At 34.1% G+C, this 15,679-nt stretch overlaps 1 pseudogene; it reads right to left on the reverse strand.

The window, feature by feature from the left end:
- Positions 1-378: 378 nt before the first annotated feature.
- On the reverse strand, positions 379-497 carry LOC120597425 (uncharacterized; annotated as a pseudogene).
- Between the last annotated feature and the right edge of the window lie 15,182 nt (positions 498-15,679).

Here is a 15,679-nt window from a genome sequence, read left to right on the forward strand (position 1 = left end):
ATCAGCTCACTTTATTTTGTTAAATAAGCAGTAGTATCTGTAAAAACTTATGTTTTTGAATTATATTTTTAAAATGCATATTACGATGAATATATAATTACCAAAAAAGTCATATTTAAAATAAAAGTAAGTGTAACCATTATCTAAAATTACCTCTCATGCTGGTTTGGTGGCAATGACCAGGCTTCAGAGCCAGCCTGACCTGGTCTCTATCTGAGTTCTGCTTCTTAATTTTGGTCTTAGTTACTGAAACTTTCTTTTTTATTATTTTATTTTTATTTTAATTTTTTTAGGCAAGGCAACCTTTGGTTGACCTCACAGATTGCAAGGACCTTGTCAGCTTACAACTCCTTATTTATTTATTTTTTTAATTTTTTATGCTTACGGCATCTGGTCTTCCTAGGTGGTATCCCATCCAAATACTAACCAGACCCGACTCTGCTTAGTTTCCTAGATCAGATGGAATCCGGCTTGTTCAGGGTAGCATGGCCGTAGACTTACTTACTGAAACTTTCTGATGCTCTGTTTCATCATTTTGAATGTTGCAAAGATTAAGTGAAATAATGCATGTGTGACTCTCAATGAAATGATACGTTGTTTATACCACCATTCTTACCCCCATCCCCACCATGGGAAGACAGATGTTTTGTTTTGCTGAACCTGAGAAAGAAATGAAAATGCAATGGGAGAAGAGACAAAGTTTTCTAAATAAGAAAAGGAAAGTGACTGGGAAAAGAGAAACTTTAGGAGAAGGGCAAATATGCTTAGAGGGCATTTAGGGGCTATTTGACTATGTGCATTCCATGTAACTTGAGATTCTCTCTTCTTGAAATTAAACTCCAGTAAAATTTGCATTATTTATCAGTACTTTTAGAGCCAGTTTGTGGGGGTGAAAGAAACATAAAAATTGACTGAGATTGGCCTAAGAACAAGAACAAACAAGTGGAGGCTGCTGGTGACATTTTTGAAGTAATCAGGGTGGGTAAAAGGACAAGATTCTAGAGACAGAGAGAAAAGTATGAAGTCAATTAGCTCAGGCAGTGGTAATAGATTCTGAGCTATGGATGTGAGAATAGATAAAAATGGGTGGAAAATGTGAAAACAAGTGAGAGTAACAATTTCTTGCCAAATTTTGTCCTGTTGATTAATTTACTCCAGAATTACAGCCAAAAAAAGAAAAGAAGTTGTAATGCTTTCATGAGAGTCATGAACATTATTGACCAATCTATGAACTGAGTTTCTCTAATTTTTTTTAAGAGCCTATTTTATTTGATGCTCAAAAAGTTGAAATAAACCCTATAAAACCTTCCATTTTCTTTATCTGAATTATTATGGATCCAGACATCCCACTGATGATAAGGACATGCCTAAAGTAAAAGTGAAAATCAAGAATTAAAAAATATATAAACCAATGTACACCAGCTTTCTATTCTTCCAGCTGTTTCCATGCCTGGTGATATAGCCCAGGCTCTTTTTAGGATTGTTCTTTGAAAAGTACTTCAGATTGAGAAAGGTCACTTTGTAATCTCAGAGCTCCATTTGGCTTTCCTATATTAATAACCCAGCTACAGTTAATAAGAAATCTAGCAAAATGTGTTGGCAAACTTTGAAAAATTATCCCTATACCCTTGGTGATTAATAATGAATGTTAATCTTGACCAGTTGACAGGGAATGACTCATTATAGATAATGATAAAATGAAGTGTGTTACACTGAACTACAAAAAAGAATAAATGCAGGTCTGATTAAATTATCGTACATGACGACTGAACTAAACTAAGCCATCTGACTCATGGATGCTAATGGGTGACATGGAATCCCATATCAGTGGTTATCAAATGCATAATAGTCCTGCAATTGGAGCCAGTACCAGTGGGGATCCACTAGACATATGGCAATCTATAGAGTCAAGGGAGAGAAGTGACTTCCTGAATCATATCTTTTTAATATTACCAAGAAAATGTTTAGCATTCAGCAGTTTACTAGGTATTTACTTGCAGAATCAAGTGGAGAGATTTTCATGTACTTTGAGCATTTATAATCATCCAACTTTCAGATTTTAAAATGCTTACATATTCAGACTCCTTATGCATTCATCACACAGAGGTCAAAGAACTGGCATTAGTCTGAAGCATTAGCTTGAGTTTTTTGGAATCTGGTTAAATTTAATGAACTGATTGTATTCACATTTTTGAAGAAAGGACAATGAAAATAAAAGGAAAATATATCCTCTCAAATTCAGATACGCTTACTGAAACTCAGGTACTCAAATAAATTTCTACAAGTAATACATTTCAATAATTAGGGATAGACAGTCTCTTTAGCCAATGATTTTAGAAAAGCTGGACAGATAGATACATGCGAAAAGATGAAACTAGAATATTTTTTTACCATATACAAAATAAACTCAAAATAGATTAGATACTTAAATGTAAGACCTAAAATCACAAAACTCCTAGAAGAAAATATAGGCAGTAAACTCTTTGACATTACTCTTCGCAATATATATATATATATTTGGATATATTCAAAATATATATATATATATACATATATAGATACATATATACATATATATATATATTGGATATGTATATATATATTTGGATATATATTATATATATATATTTGGATATGTATCTTATGGGCAAGAGGAAAAAAATAAAAAATAAACAAATGGGACTACATCAAACTAAAAGGTTTTGCACAGCAAAGGGAACCATCCACAAAGCGAAAATGACAACCTACTGAATGAGAGAAGATATTCACCAATGATACATGTGAAAAAGAGTTAATATTAAAAATACATAAGAAACTCATACAACTTAACACCAGAAAACCCCAAACAATCCAATTAAAAAATGGGCAGAGAACCTGAATAGACATTCCCTCAAAGGGGACATACAGATGGCCAATAAATATAAGAAGATGCTCAACATCACAAGTCTTCAGGGACTTGCAAATTAAAACTACAATGAGATATTACCTTACACCTGTCAGAATGTCTATCATCAATAAATCTACAAAAAACAAGAGTTGGTGACAATATAGAGAAAAGAGAAACCTTGTGCACTGTTGGTAAAATTGTAAGTTGATGTAGCCAGTATGGAAAACAGTATAGAGTTTCCTCAAAAATTTAAAAATTGAACTATCATATGACCCAGCAATCCCACACCTGGGTATTTATCTGAAGAAATCTAAAACAGAATTATGTACAATAACCAAGATATGGGAGCAACCTTTATCCACTGATGAATGGAAATAGAGGATATAGTAGATATATACAATGTAATATTACTCAGCCATAAAAAGAAGGAAATCTTGCCATTTGTGGACCATGGATAGACCCAGAGGGTATTTTGGAAAGTGAGATAAGTCAAACAGAGAAAAACAAATACCACATTTTTTCACTTATGTATGGATACTAAAAAACAAAATAAAGGAATAAACCAAAGAGCAACAAAGTCATAGATACAGAGAACAAACTGGCAATTGACACATAGGAAGAGATTGCAGGGATGAGTGAAAGAGATTAAGAAGTACAAATTGCCATCTATAAAAATAGTCACGGGGATGTAAGTACAGCATAGAAAATATAGTCAATAATGTTGTCATAACTATGTATGGCATCAGATAGAAACTAGATTTATCAGGTGATCACTTTGTAAGGTATGTAAATGTTTAGTCACTATGTTGTACACCTGAAACTAATATATGTCAACTGTAATTGAAAAATAAATTTTAAAAATACCCTTCCAAAATAATAATGATTTCTTTAGTTTCATGGCATAAAAATAGATGCTTATATCATTAAGCCAGATAACCAAGTATAACAGTGATAAAAACAAAAATATGAAATTTAGAATCAGCCAATGAAGTTTCCAGATCTAGAAACTTAGTAAGAAAAAAAGGCACATGTGTTGAGTATTTACTATACCCCATGCCCTTTGCCCTTCCTTTGATCATGTTATTAATCATTGCAACTACACTGTCATAAGGTATTTTTATTCCCTTTTTCAAAATAGAGAAAACAGTTTCAAAAAAATTAAATAACTTCTAAAGGTCTCATAGATTGTTGCAAAGTCAGGATTTGAGCTCATCTATCTCCAAAATTCATATTCATTCTATAATTCTCAGAATAAGAAGAGCAAATCCCACAACAAATAAGCAAGATGAGGCAAGTTTGGGGGACAAAAAATAATACAGAAAACAAATACTCCATTACCAAATACATCTTAATATACATAGTCAAAACATCTTATAACTAATGTGTTGTCTCTTCCAACTATGAATTTTAACCACTTTATTTTAGATGTCCAATTAGAAATTCAGACCACCAACAAGCAAAGAATGACATCTTATGAATGTGTATATCTAGCATAATTGATGTCACAGTATGACATAATACAGTCTAGAACATCTTTGTCTTAATTTTGATTTTCTAATGTGAAGCTTAATTTTTCTTAACCTCAGATTTTATTTAAAGGGCAATTAGCCTTTGATAATGTTCAGCTCCATGCTAAGTAGTGTGTATTTTTAATGTCCATTAACAAAGATGACAAAAATCAGAATAATTCCACGAGTGAGACAAATAACACTTCCCTTTTACAGAGGACAAAAGAAAAAGAAAGAAAAAAGAAAGCCCATGTAGAGTCTGTGAAAATAGTTATTGTTGTTTCTAACTGAAAACCTGGTTTACTATGTACTTCAGGAGGACAAATTCTCAAAAGGCATATGAAGAATAGGTAAAGCTTTTTAAATTCTTTATTTACTACGAGCTCTTAAAGAAACGTGCAGTTCACGAGGGGTTATTGGAGCCAGTTTCAGAATTCTGAACGAAGCTCTACCAACAGCTTTCTAATTGAATCTCAAAAGACTGTAATTGTGTTCCACTCTGTAGTCAACCTTCATTCCATGCAGCTACAGCCGGTTGTAGGTAATCAGATTACTCATGGGTTACTGCCTGCAGCCTGCAGGAGAGTGCCAAGAGTAAGAAGGCAACGTGTTGTAGGGTTAATGAAGCTTAATATGGTGCCAATATCACACTGAGCCATTGCCTACGGAGTGAGAAAGGATTATATCCCATGTTAATATGCCATTTGACCCGTGCCAGAGAAGCAGTCTAAATCACTGAATAAGTATGTAAGTCACCACTGAGAAGTGTTTGCCATGCCAGCTCTCATTGCTGTGAAAACAAGTTGTTCCCTAGCTTGTGAATTTTAAATTTGGTGCTCTTTAAAGTACAGTTTCAACATTGGCTCCTAACATCTCTGGAAAGGCCATATAGACGTAAGATTATCTAAATTGGAGCCAACACAAAGAAACTCATTTGCTTTTCTTCAGTTTGATCTAAACTTCTCTGGAGAATAAATCTAAGGTCAATATATAGCAATTTCCCAATATCAATCAAAGATTTCAGTTCTTCCAACCTTGCCTTTTACAAAGATGTTTATGCCCCCCTGAGTCTTACTGCTAATTAAGTTTTTGGACAAATGATGCCCCAAATTATGCCTCTGTAAGAAGTGAAGAAAGCTCAAAGAATTGTTAGAAAAAATCATAAAAGTCCAATTTGTATTCCAAAAGCTCAACCTCAGAACAATAGGACGATAAGACAAAAACTGTAAAGTCTCCTTACTCCTCACTGTTCTTGACATCTTGGGATGAGAAGGGACTCTCAATGAGATAATTAATACATTGACAAATAATTCTGTTATAAAATATCGATTGTGTTCTTAAATTCACAATATTTAGGATTAAAAACCAACTTCTAACATCAGAAAATTCTATACAATTTTCTACATGTTAAGTTAGGTCAATATTTTTTTTAATTATTTTAATCCCTAGGTTATAGAAGCAAAACATTAATACAAGTTAAGCAGGCTCCAGAGCAGAGGTGAAATATGTAGTTAACAGTTCCTTATATTTTCTTCTTGTGTTCCCTTTATTTATTGCTTACAACAGGAAATACATGTAGAGGGCACAATTCCAAAAGATGCCAGAGTATAATATGAAAAGCAAGTATAGCTCTCATTCTTTATAGTAATTAGTTGTGTGTGTATCTTTTCAGAAATATTCCACTAGTATACCTGCATGTATCCACCTTTATATTTAGTATCTATGAGTCTACCCTACAGATGCTTGTATTATGTGTGTAGGCGTGTATCTAAATTCAGGTTTTTGAAAAGTTTACATTTGCAGAGATTTATACATAGTTTTGTCTTTTTCTTTTCTTTTTTTTTTTAAAGATATAACTTAAAGAGTGAAAAACTTAAATGTACAATTTGATGATATTTTATATAATATACAGCTATGTAACTAGATTATTTCTATTACCTTAGAAGGTTTCTTTTGTAGCCTCCTATTCAATTGTTATCAAAAACTTCATATGAATGTAATAATACATCACGTGCCTTTTTGTACCTATAGTCTTTTATCCAACATTATGCTTGTGAATTTGCTATTATGCTATTGTGTGAACAGTAGTTCATTTTTTTTTTTAAGAAAACTTTTTAGAGCAGCTTTAGGTTTACAGCAAAATTGCAAGGATGGTACAGAAATTCCTCATGTACCTCCTGTCCCCAAATATACATAGTCTCTCCCATTAACAGCAATCACCACCAGAGTGGAACATTTGCTATAACTGATGAATCTGCATTGACACATCAGTCATAATCACCCAGAGTCCATAGTTTACATTAGGAAGTTCATTCTTTTTATTGTCATATAATATACCATTGTATACCTATCCTAAAATTAACTAGGCATTTGGTTGTTTCCAAACTAGGGCTACAATGAATAAAACTGTGAACATTATTTTACATATCTCTTGTTAGACGCTTACATTCATTTCTATTGATTAATATCCAAGATTGAAATTACTGGGTCATGGGATACATGTATGTTTAGCTTTAATAGATTCTGCTAGTTTTCTACAGTGATTATAACAATAAACATCAAATCAACACTGTATAAGGGTTCAAATTGTCCTAAATTCTTGTCAAAACTTAGTTCTTTCATTTCTTTCTATTTTAGTTGTCTTAATGGTCTCTTGTAGTTTTAATTTGCATTTCCCTATTAACTAATAATGCTGAGCAACCTTTTGATGTTTATTAAAAATTTGCATATCTTCTTTTGTGGAGTGCCTGTTTAAATATTTGCCCATTAAAGAAGTGAATTGTCTGTTTTGTTCTCATTTATTTTTAGGAACACATTATATCTTCTACTCGTAAGATCATGGTAAAGTATACATGAAGCAAATATATTCACTCAGTCTGTATCTTTCCTTTAATTCTCTTAACATTATCCTTTGATAAACAAAATTTAGTAATTTCTTTTTACACATTTATCCAGGTACAATAACCTGTACATCAAAAATGTACAATTTGATAGGTTTTGACACATGTTAGCAGCCATGAAGCCATCACTTCAATGCAGATAATGAACATATACATCACCTCCCAAGTTTTCTCATACTCACTGTAATCCATCTGTCCCTTCCTTTACCCACATCCACAGGTAATCACTGATGTGCTTCCTCTCACTATAGATTAGTTGCCATTTTCTGGAATTTTTATAAATGGAATCATAGAGTATATACTCTTTTATATTTGGCTTTTTTCACTTAACACAGTTAATTTAAGATTAATCCATGTTATCACACGTAACAATAGCTTCTTTTTTTTTCCTTTTTATTCCTGAGTAATATTTTACAGTATGCCACAATTTATTTAACCATTCACCTGTTGATGGACATTTGAGCTGTTTTCAGTGTTAGCTCTTATAAGTAAAGTTGGCTATATAAAGTAAAGGTGCTACGAAGAAGTCTTTGTGTGAATATAAGCTCATATTTATCATGGTAAATAACTAGGAGCAGAATGGCCGGGTTCTATGGTAGGTATAAGTTTACATTTTTTTTTAAACTGCCAATCTGTTTTCCAAACTAGTTGTACATTTTATATTCCAAAATAGAATGTGCAAGGTTGCATGTTCTACAAGTGGAAGTGGCACTGTTTTATTTCTGCGTTCACAATGTAGGTACAGGTGCAATATGAATTCCTCCATATTTCCTTTATCTTCCATCCAACGATATATCTCATATTTGTTTCCTACCGAAGTTTCCACCTTCAGCGGTGGGGCACCAGCAAGACGGTTAAAGCTTCCACATGTCCATATCACTCATGGGATATTCACATGTCCTTGTGAGGATAAACACTAGAAAAACTAACTTACTGCTATTCTTTCTCCCCAATCTTCTGCCTCTCTCCAAAACTCTTATACTCTTGTCCAGATAGAACAGAGGTCAGATCAGAAACTCCATTGCAAAAGCAGATTGCCTAATTTGGGAAAACATGCTAATCATTCCTTCTTGCTGGCCACTCAATGTTTACCAGTAAATCTCTTTGAGCTCTTCTCACTTGGATTAGAAAAGGGATTTGAAAAAAGATCCTCCTATTTTCCCCCATGAGAAGGGAAGGAAAAGGCCCAGTATTTCCATTTCTAACTTATGATCCAGGACTCAGATGACTTTTTGGATGCCTGCCCAAACCCTCCCGATCATCGACATATAAAGAAGAGGTGGCTAGCACAGCAGAGCCATTTAGCTGTTACTAAATAAGCCCTGTGAAGGGTATGACCCCTCCAATTATTTTCAGCTCTATTCTAAATGTTGAATAATTAAAGCCCTTTTTTCCTCAACTTAACATTCTTGTCACCAATTTTGAGACAAAGAAAAAGTCTCAGGCAACATACTTAAGAAATAAAATACAACAGTTGCATACTATACACTCCCGCTTCCTTTTTATTTTTAATACAAATTGAAGACTGTTCCAGATAAGTAAATATATATGTGCCCTTATCCAGTAACTTATAGCTATAAAAACATATACCAAACTTAATGCCACAAAACAACAATGATTTATTTTTATCTCTTTCAGTTCTGGAGGTTTACTAGGATCAGCTAGATGATCCTTTCTCAGGGCCTCTCACACTGCTATCAGATAGTAAATGTGGCTGGGGTCATCTTGAATGTTTTCTCTCTCACATGTCTGGTGGTTGATGTTAGTTGTTGGCTAAGCCCTAAGCTGGGGTGGTCAGCTAGAACACCTACAACTGACTTCTGCTGTTGGCCTGGGTTTCCTCACAGCACAGCAGCTGGATTCCAAGAGAGTCTTGGGGCAAAGGGTTGACTTAGCCTTGGAAATCATGGAGCTCACCCCTGCCATGTTCTGTTTATTAGAGGTGAGTCACTAAGGCTACACATATTTAAGGATAGGGGAATTAGATTACAGCTCTTGAAGGAAGGATTGTTAGTCCATCCTTTGGACCCAAATTATTTACATTCTTCTCACATGCAAAATATAGTCACCTACTTCTACAGCACATCCTCTCATCTGTAAGACCTTTGGTCTCAGTCTTAATGTCCAGGATACTATCATCTAAGTGGGGTTCATGTGACCTTGGATATGGTTTTTCAAGTAGAGCATCTTAAGTATACTCTCTGTGGATCTGAATACATGTGAACTAAAGAAATGAATTGTCTATACAAAGAAAATACAGTGGTGGAAGTGACATAAGTGACATAAGATCGATGCTCTTGCATAGGAAGGTGGAAAAAAAGAACGGGAAAGAAAAATGGAAGCTATACAACAGTCATTGGTCCCATAAAATTCTGGAATCCAGATAAGCACATATTCTCAGTTCCTTGATTAGGGTTTAGTCCTGCTGTCTGACAATAATTCTCCATGGCTTTTAGTCTTCATTTTGAATTCTTTCCTTTTGCCTAAAATGCAACCCATGACTACAGCTGAATACTCTGCTGCTTCTTTCTCATAGAAATTTGAGTATACTAAGGCCACTTTTCATTTCATATTGCTGCTTTCTCTTTTAGTCCAAGCTGGCAATGTTTCTGTCAGTATACTTATCTTAAACTTTTATGGATTTTCAATGAATCTTTTTGGGGTTCACTCTATTAAACAAAAGCTTCTCACATAAAGAGTTTTGAAATAAATTCTTACCTTCCTTCAGCTCCCAGTGAAGTTTCTGTGGGGCAATGCACTAAAAATTATTAGAAGTCCTAATTTCTAATTGAGAAAAAATGTGAAACATGCTCCTAAGATTCTTAGATGGCCTTTTGGTGTTTGAAAATGTATATGAGGCACCACCTTAAATCCTGAAGTCTTAGAAATGGCTTTAAACTCATTTTTAGACCATGTTTTCCTGACAATGCCCTGGATTTGATCTTTGTCTGAAAGCTATTTCCTAATTTGAGAATAGTTTACCATCTGGAGAGGTTGGAAATGAGAAACTGTTTTATTTTTGATCCCAAGTCCTGGATTCTTTATATTTAACAGCTTTTTTTTTTTTTAAGCTCTCATTTCTTTAGTTCTTCTCTCATTTTATTATAAGCAGCAGAAGAAATAAGGTGAAATCTTCAACACTATGCCTGGAAATTTCCTTAGGCAGCTCATTCTATTCATTAGGTATTTTATTTTCTACATGTCAGTGAAAAATAGTGTGCCTCTAAACTTCTCACCACTACATAACACGGGCCTCCTTTCTTCCAGCTTTTAATAACTGTTTACTCCTTTTTATTTACATTCTCACTGACAAACTCGTCAAGATATTTTCAACTTTGCTAACAAACTACCCTCTTCCAGCTACTGATCATGTCTTAGTCTCAAACTTAATGCCCTTTGTTTTACATTTGGCTATGGCAGCCCCCTATGTGGCATTAAATATTTTCTGGTTATATATGGTGGCTTAACGAACCATCTAGAACTTAGCATCAGATAAAAGCAACATCATTTACTAGTATGAGCTCTCAGAGTTCTGAAGGTCAGCTGGTTTCAGCAAGTCTATTCTCACTGGGGGGTTTTCATAAGGTTGCAGTCAGACGATGCCTGGGGCTTGAGCCATCTCAAAAGCTTCCTCACATATCTGGTGGTTGATGCTGGTTGCTGACTGGGATCTCACCCAGGAGCTTTATCTCAGAACACCTACATGATACCTCTCCATGTGGCCAGAACTTTCTTCCTCACGTTGTGATATTGGGGTCTTCCTCACGCTGTGATATTGGGGTCCTAAGAGCGAATGTTTAATAAAGAGGCAGGCTGAAGTAGCACTGCCTTTTAGGACCTAGTCTCAGAATTCATGGTTCATCACTTCCAGTGCATTCTATTTCCATTTAAAAAGAAGAAGTTAGACTCCACCTCTTGATGGGAATGGTATCCAAAGACTTTACAGACATGTTTTAAAACCTACACAGTCCCCTTCTCTTTAACGGTTCTGTGAATGTATCATACTTCTAGTAATTCTACATTTAAAAATTTTATAAGCTTTAATAAAATTGAAGAACAAGAGGATAATGAGCAAGAATGGAATGTTTTCTCTTAAATATCTTGGGAAGATCTTCTCAGGGAAGCATCAGTAAAATACCAAGGGAGTGTATCTGCATTCACACAACTGCAACAGAACACTAATTAGGAGATGGAATGTCACTGACCTAAAATGTGAAAACACAAGAAAATGTCATTTTGTATTACTGTATGTGAAAAAGATCCAAGCAGGGTGATGATGTTTTATGAAATTTCAGAGACCAGGAGAAAGATTGTCACTTGGTTCTCTGGCATGCTTACTATAGCAAGTCACATATTATTCTTAAGACATTTTAAGAAGGAAATAAGAAAATGTATGTTACATTTGCATGCCTTCAGAGAGGAAACCAAGGTGTGGGAATTATAGAAGGATCAATTCAGGCTCCAAAAAACTGCTTTATTTTGCAGTCAGTTTTTCATCATTAAAAGTATTCATGTAGAATATAGTCAAAGCTATTGAGAAGGATTCATTCATTAGCAAAACTTTATTTGTAATTCAGAGATTCCATGACAATATGGTTATATAAAAGAAAAAGTTGAGGAAATATATATGTTTATGGCAAAAAGTTTGTGGTTTTACACAGACTGTCTTCAAAATATGTCTGACTAGGACAGGAAATCCTACTGTCCACCCTGAAGCCCATATAGGACCTTAATTATGCCAGTTACAAAATGACATAAGAAGTATTTTAGTACAGCATAGAGAATATAGTCAATACTATTGTAATAATTACATATGGGGTCAGATGGGTGCTAGACTTCTCAGGGTGATCACTTTGTAATTAGTTTATATAAAATGTCTAATTACTATGTTGTACACCTGAAACTAATCTAAGATTGTATGTCAACTAAAATTGAAAAATAAAGAGTACCTTTATCCAAAGTCTTAGAAACCAGAATTAACTTTAACCAACTGAAAAAAGAGGTAAACAAATGACAGAAATGTCAGTGATTAACCCGCTTTGCCAATCCTCTAACATATATCTCTATCAGAAATACAGCCAGGAAATAGCCAGGAGAAAGATGACCCAACTGAACACATTCTGGAATAGTAGTGCATCTTTTATACTAATAAATCGACATGACATTTTTAATCACTATGACGAGAAAAGGAAGCATTTTGAAATCAAGTTCATTTTCCTTAATGTTAACACCTGGCTGTTTCTTTGGCCATTGCCCCATTTTTCAATACAAATTTACTAAGTACTTATGGAATAAAAAGATGAGTAAAACCTTGTCCCTTCCCTTAGAGAAACTAAAGGAGAATATAAAAAGCAAAATATGTACATTGACAAAACTATCAGACAAAGTAAAAAAATAGTAAGTACTCTCTGCCACACTTAAGTAACTATCTATCACTGTACTATAAGTTATAAAATAAGATTATGACAGTCATCACTTCCAATTTTATACTAGAGTGTTGTTTCATATATACTCCAAATCCTAATGGATATTTCTTTAACAAAAATCAGGTACCGTGGTCCAAAAAATGCTTTTTCTATCAGAGCATCTGGAAGATGTACAAGCATCTGGAAGATGCAGTTTAGATACTCAAAAAAAGATAATTTTAAAGATAGTGTGTTGGCTTAGCAAAAAATGGGAATAACTATTTGAAAATGGAAACAAATTGTTTGAAATTGGGATGAAATGATTCAGAAAATTTACTAACCAACCAAAATATACAGGTAAAATGATAATGTAATTCAGAGAAGATACTCATATTTGAGGTTCAAATATTTATTAATTGTCTGAAAGTACTGGGAGTGGTACTATATACTTTCTGTTGCATTATGTAAATTAGCTTTCATAATAACGGTGCGGGGGCAGACATTTTCATAAATGGAACCAAGAATTTAGAATAAAGAAAAGTCAGACAACTTTCGAGGACTAAACTTTAAAATTACTTTAGAGTGAAAATAGGTAGAGTCATGCAAAAAATAAAGAAATGGATCCCTGGCCTTGGAGATATGACTGCAACTTGAATAAATGCTTTATCATATTCATGTGTTAAATTGGCATATTTCATTGTTCCTGGGAGAGGACACCCGAAAGCTTTAGCCACAGCTCATTCCTACTGACAAAGCTATCCTTCATATAGAGATAACCATAAAGGATTATGGCCAATGTATTTGCAACATTTCTGTCTCAATATAAAACCATCACTATTTTGAAGTGGATACATCAGGCCATATTAAGTTAAGCCATTAAATTTTCACGTCATCCAAATCCCCTTATTTCATTCTCAAGTTCCTTAAATAATTTTCTTATTAAGACTTAATTCCCTTTATAAGGTTTGAACTCCAGGAAAAGAATGGGCTGCTGGTATTCTTCATCTTGTGACAGTTTCTCTTATTAAGAATCAATTCACCACAGTTTCTTATTTACAAAATACTTGGGTTTTGGTTAATTAAAGAACTCTTCTGAGCGATGAATCCACTTCCCCATGTTAAAAACATCTGAGCCACATACAGTAACCCCTGCACTGTGGCGTATTTATTGGTTTGTCCCTGGGTGAGCACATAACCCAAAGTCTTATGATAAAAGAGTACTCAGGTACAAGAATGAATTGTCCTGTGTTGCATGCACTTCTGTGATTGCCATCATTATTTTTATTTGATAGATGAGGAATGGCGGTTTCGAGATATTGCATTCCTTTTGAAACTCATATAGCTACTAGAAGCAGAAGATCTGAAAGTAGTTTCTCCAAAAACAGTCCAGGACAATCTTCCAATTAGCTAAGGAGTCTCACACGCACTTTGAGAAAAAGTCTTAAGTTTGCTAGGGCCCAAACCATTTACTAGAAATTAATATTCACTTTAGCATATACAAATGCAGAAGATTGAAGCATATTACTTGTTTCTCCCAACTTTTCATCAAAAGATAATATTCCACAAGTGAGGACAGAAGTAAGTCATGAAGGGTTGAAAGTAGAAACTATATTACGTCGTTACTGCTATAATTTTCAAGAATCTAGGTATACCTTTTGCTCCTAGCATCCAGTTTTTATTAGAAAATAAATATACTAAGATAGGAATAACTCTATGAGCTACTGCCTCTTAAAGGTAACATGAAATACTAATGAGACTGCCACCAAGTTCTGTAATACAACCTCTTTACTTCTTTTGCTGCTGACTACTCATTTTCATCTGAGAGTGGGATAGGCACTTCCAAAGAAGATTTAAACTTTAAGAGTAGGTGCAGTGTGCAAGTTCCATTTATATTATTCTGTTGAAGAATAATTCTCTATACTCTGCTATTCACAGAATGGACCTAGCATATGCCAAGACAAAAATCATGAGTCAAAAAGTTTCACAGTAATATCAGATTGAAGCAGAGAGTGTAATAAATAATCTCGAATTTACCAGAAAATTCAATTAACAAGCACTCTATTCCCCAAGTCTTCTCGTTAATTGAAATGCTGTTATTTGAAAATGATGTAACTGAGTGCTACAGTCCCTATCTTTGAGTTAAAAGTTTTCGTGGCCTTGGCCCTTTTCTAATACATCCAATTTAGCAACTGGATTTACAAACCCGTTGCTAAATTCCCAGTCTTACTCCCTGTAAAATCAAATTCCTAATCTAGTGCTATTTTCAGTCATACTATCAGGAAAACAGAAGAATTTCTAAGATGCACCAATTAGTTACATTTTAAAAGAGAGATCCATGTGGACTGCTTTCTTTCTTTTTTTCCTGTGAAATACCTATCTACTTGGGATAGATTAGATTATAACTTTTAAAAAACAGGAAGAAAACAGCTACTTAAAGGAATGGATACTTGTAATTAAAAACTATGCAAATTAGCAGCTCAATGGGACTAAGTGGCTGTATGTATCAAATGAAGGTAGAAGTGATAAAGTAATCAGGTTCTTAACACGTTTCTAAGCCATATTTTTTGCTGTTTCTTCCTCCCTTGCTATAATAAGGTAGGAAGCAAGAACTAGTAAGAAGCTCTATAGAGTATGATGCCAAACAATTTAGATTAAATTTAGATTGGTTAAATTTAATCTAGAGAAGGGGCCATTTTGAAGGAAACCTGTGGCATTATAGTACTATAGTTAAGGGCATGATTAAAAGTAGCAGCTTTGGAGCCGGGGAGACTGGGTTCAAATTCTTGCTTTACATATTAACTCTGTGACCACAGGGAAGTTATTTAACCTCTCTGATCCTCAGTTTTTCTAAATATAAAAATGGAGCTAAGTATAGGCCTTGTAGAGAATTGCAAGAATTAACTTAGATATAAATGTATGCAAAATACCTAGTGACTACAAGTAGACAACAATTGCAGCTACTGTAGTACCAGGACCATT

Source organism: Pteropus medius, unplaced genomic scaffold (assembly GCF_902729225.1).
Source record: "Pteropus medius unplaced genomic scaffold, Ma_sr-lr_union100, whole genome shotgun sequence".
NCBI lineage: Eukaryota > Metazoa > Chordata > Mammalia > Chiroptera > Pteropodidae > Pteropus > Pteropus medius.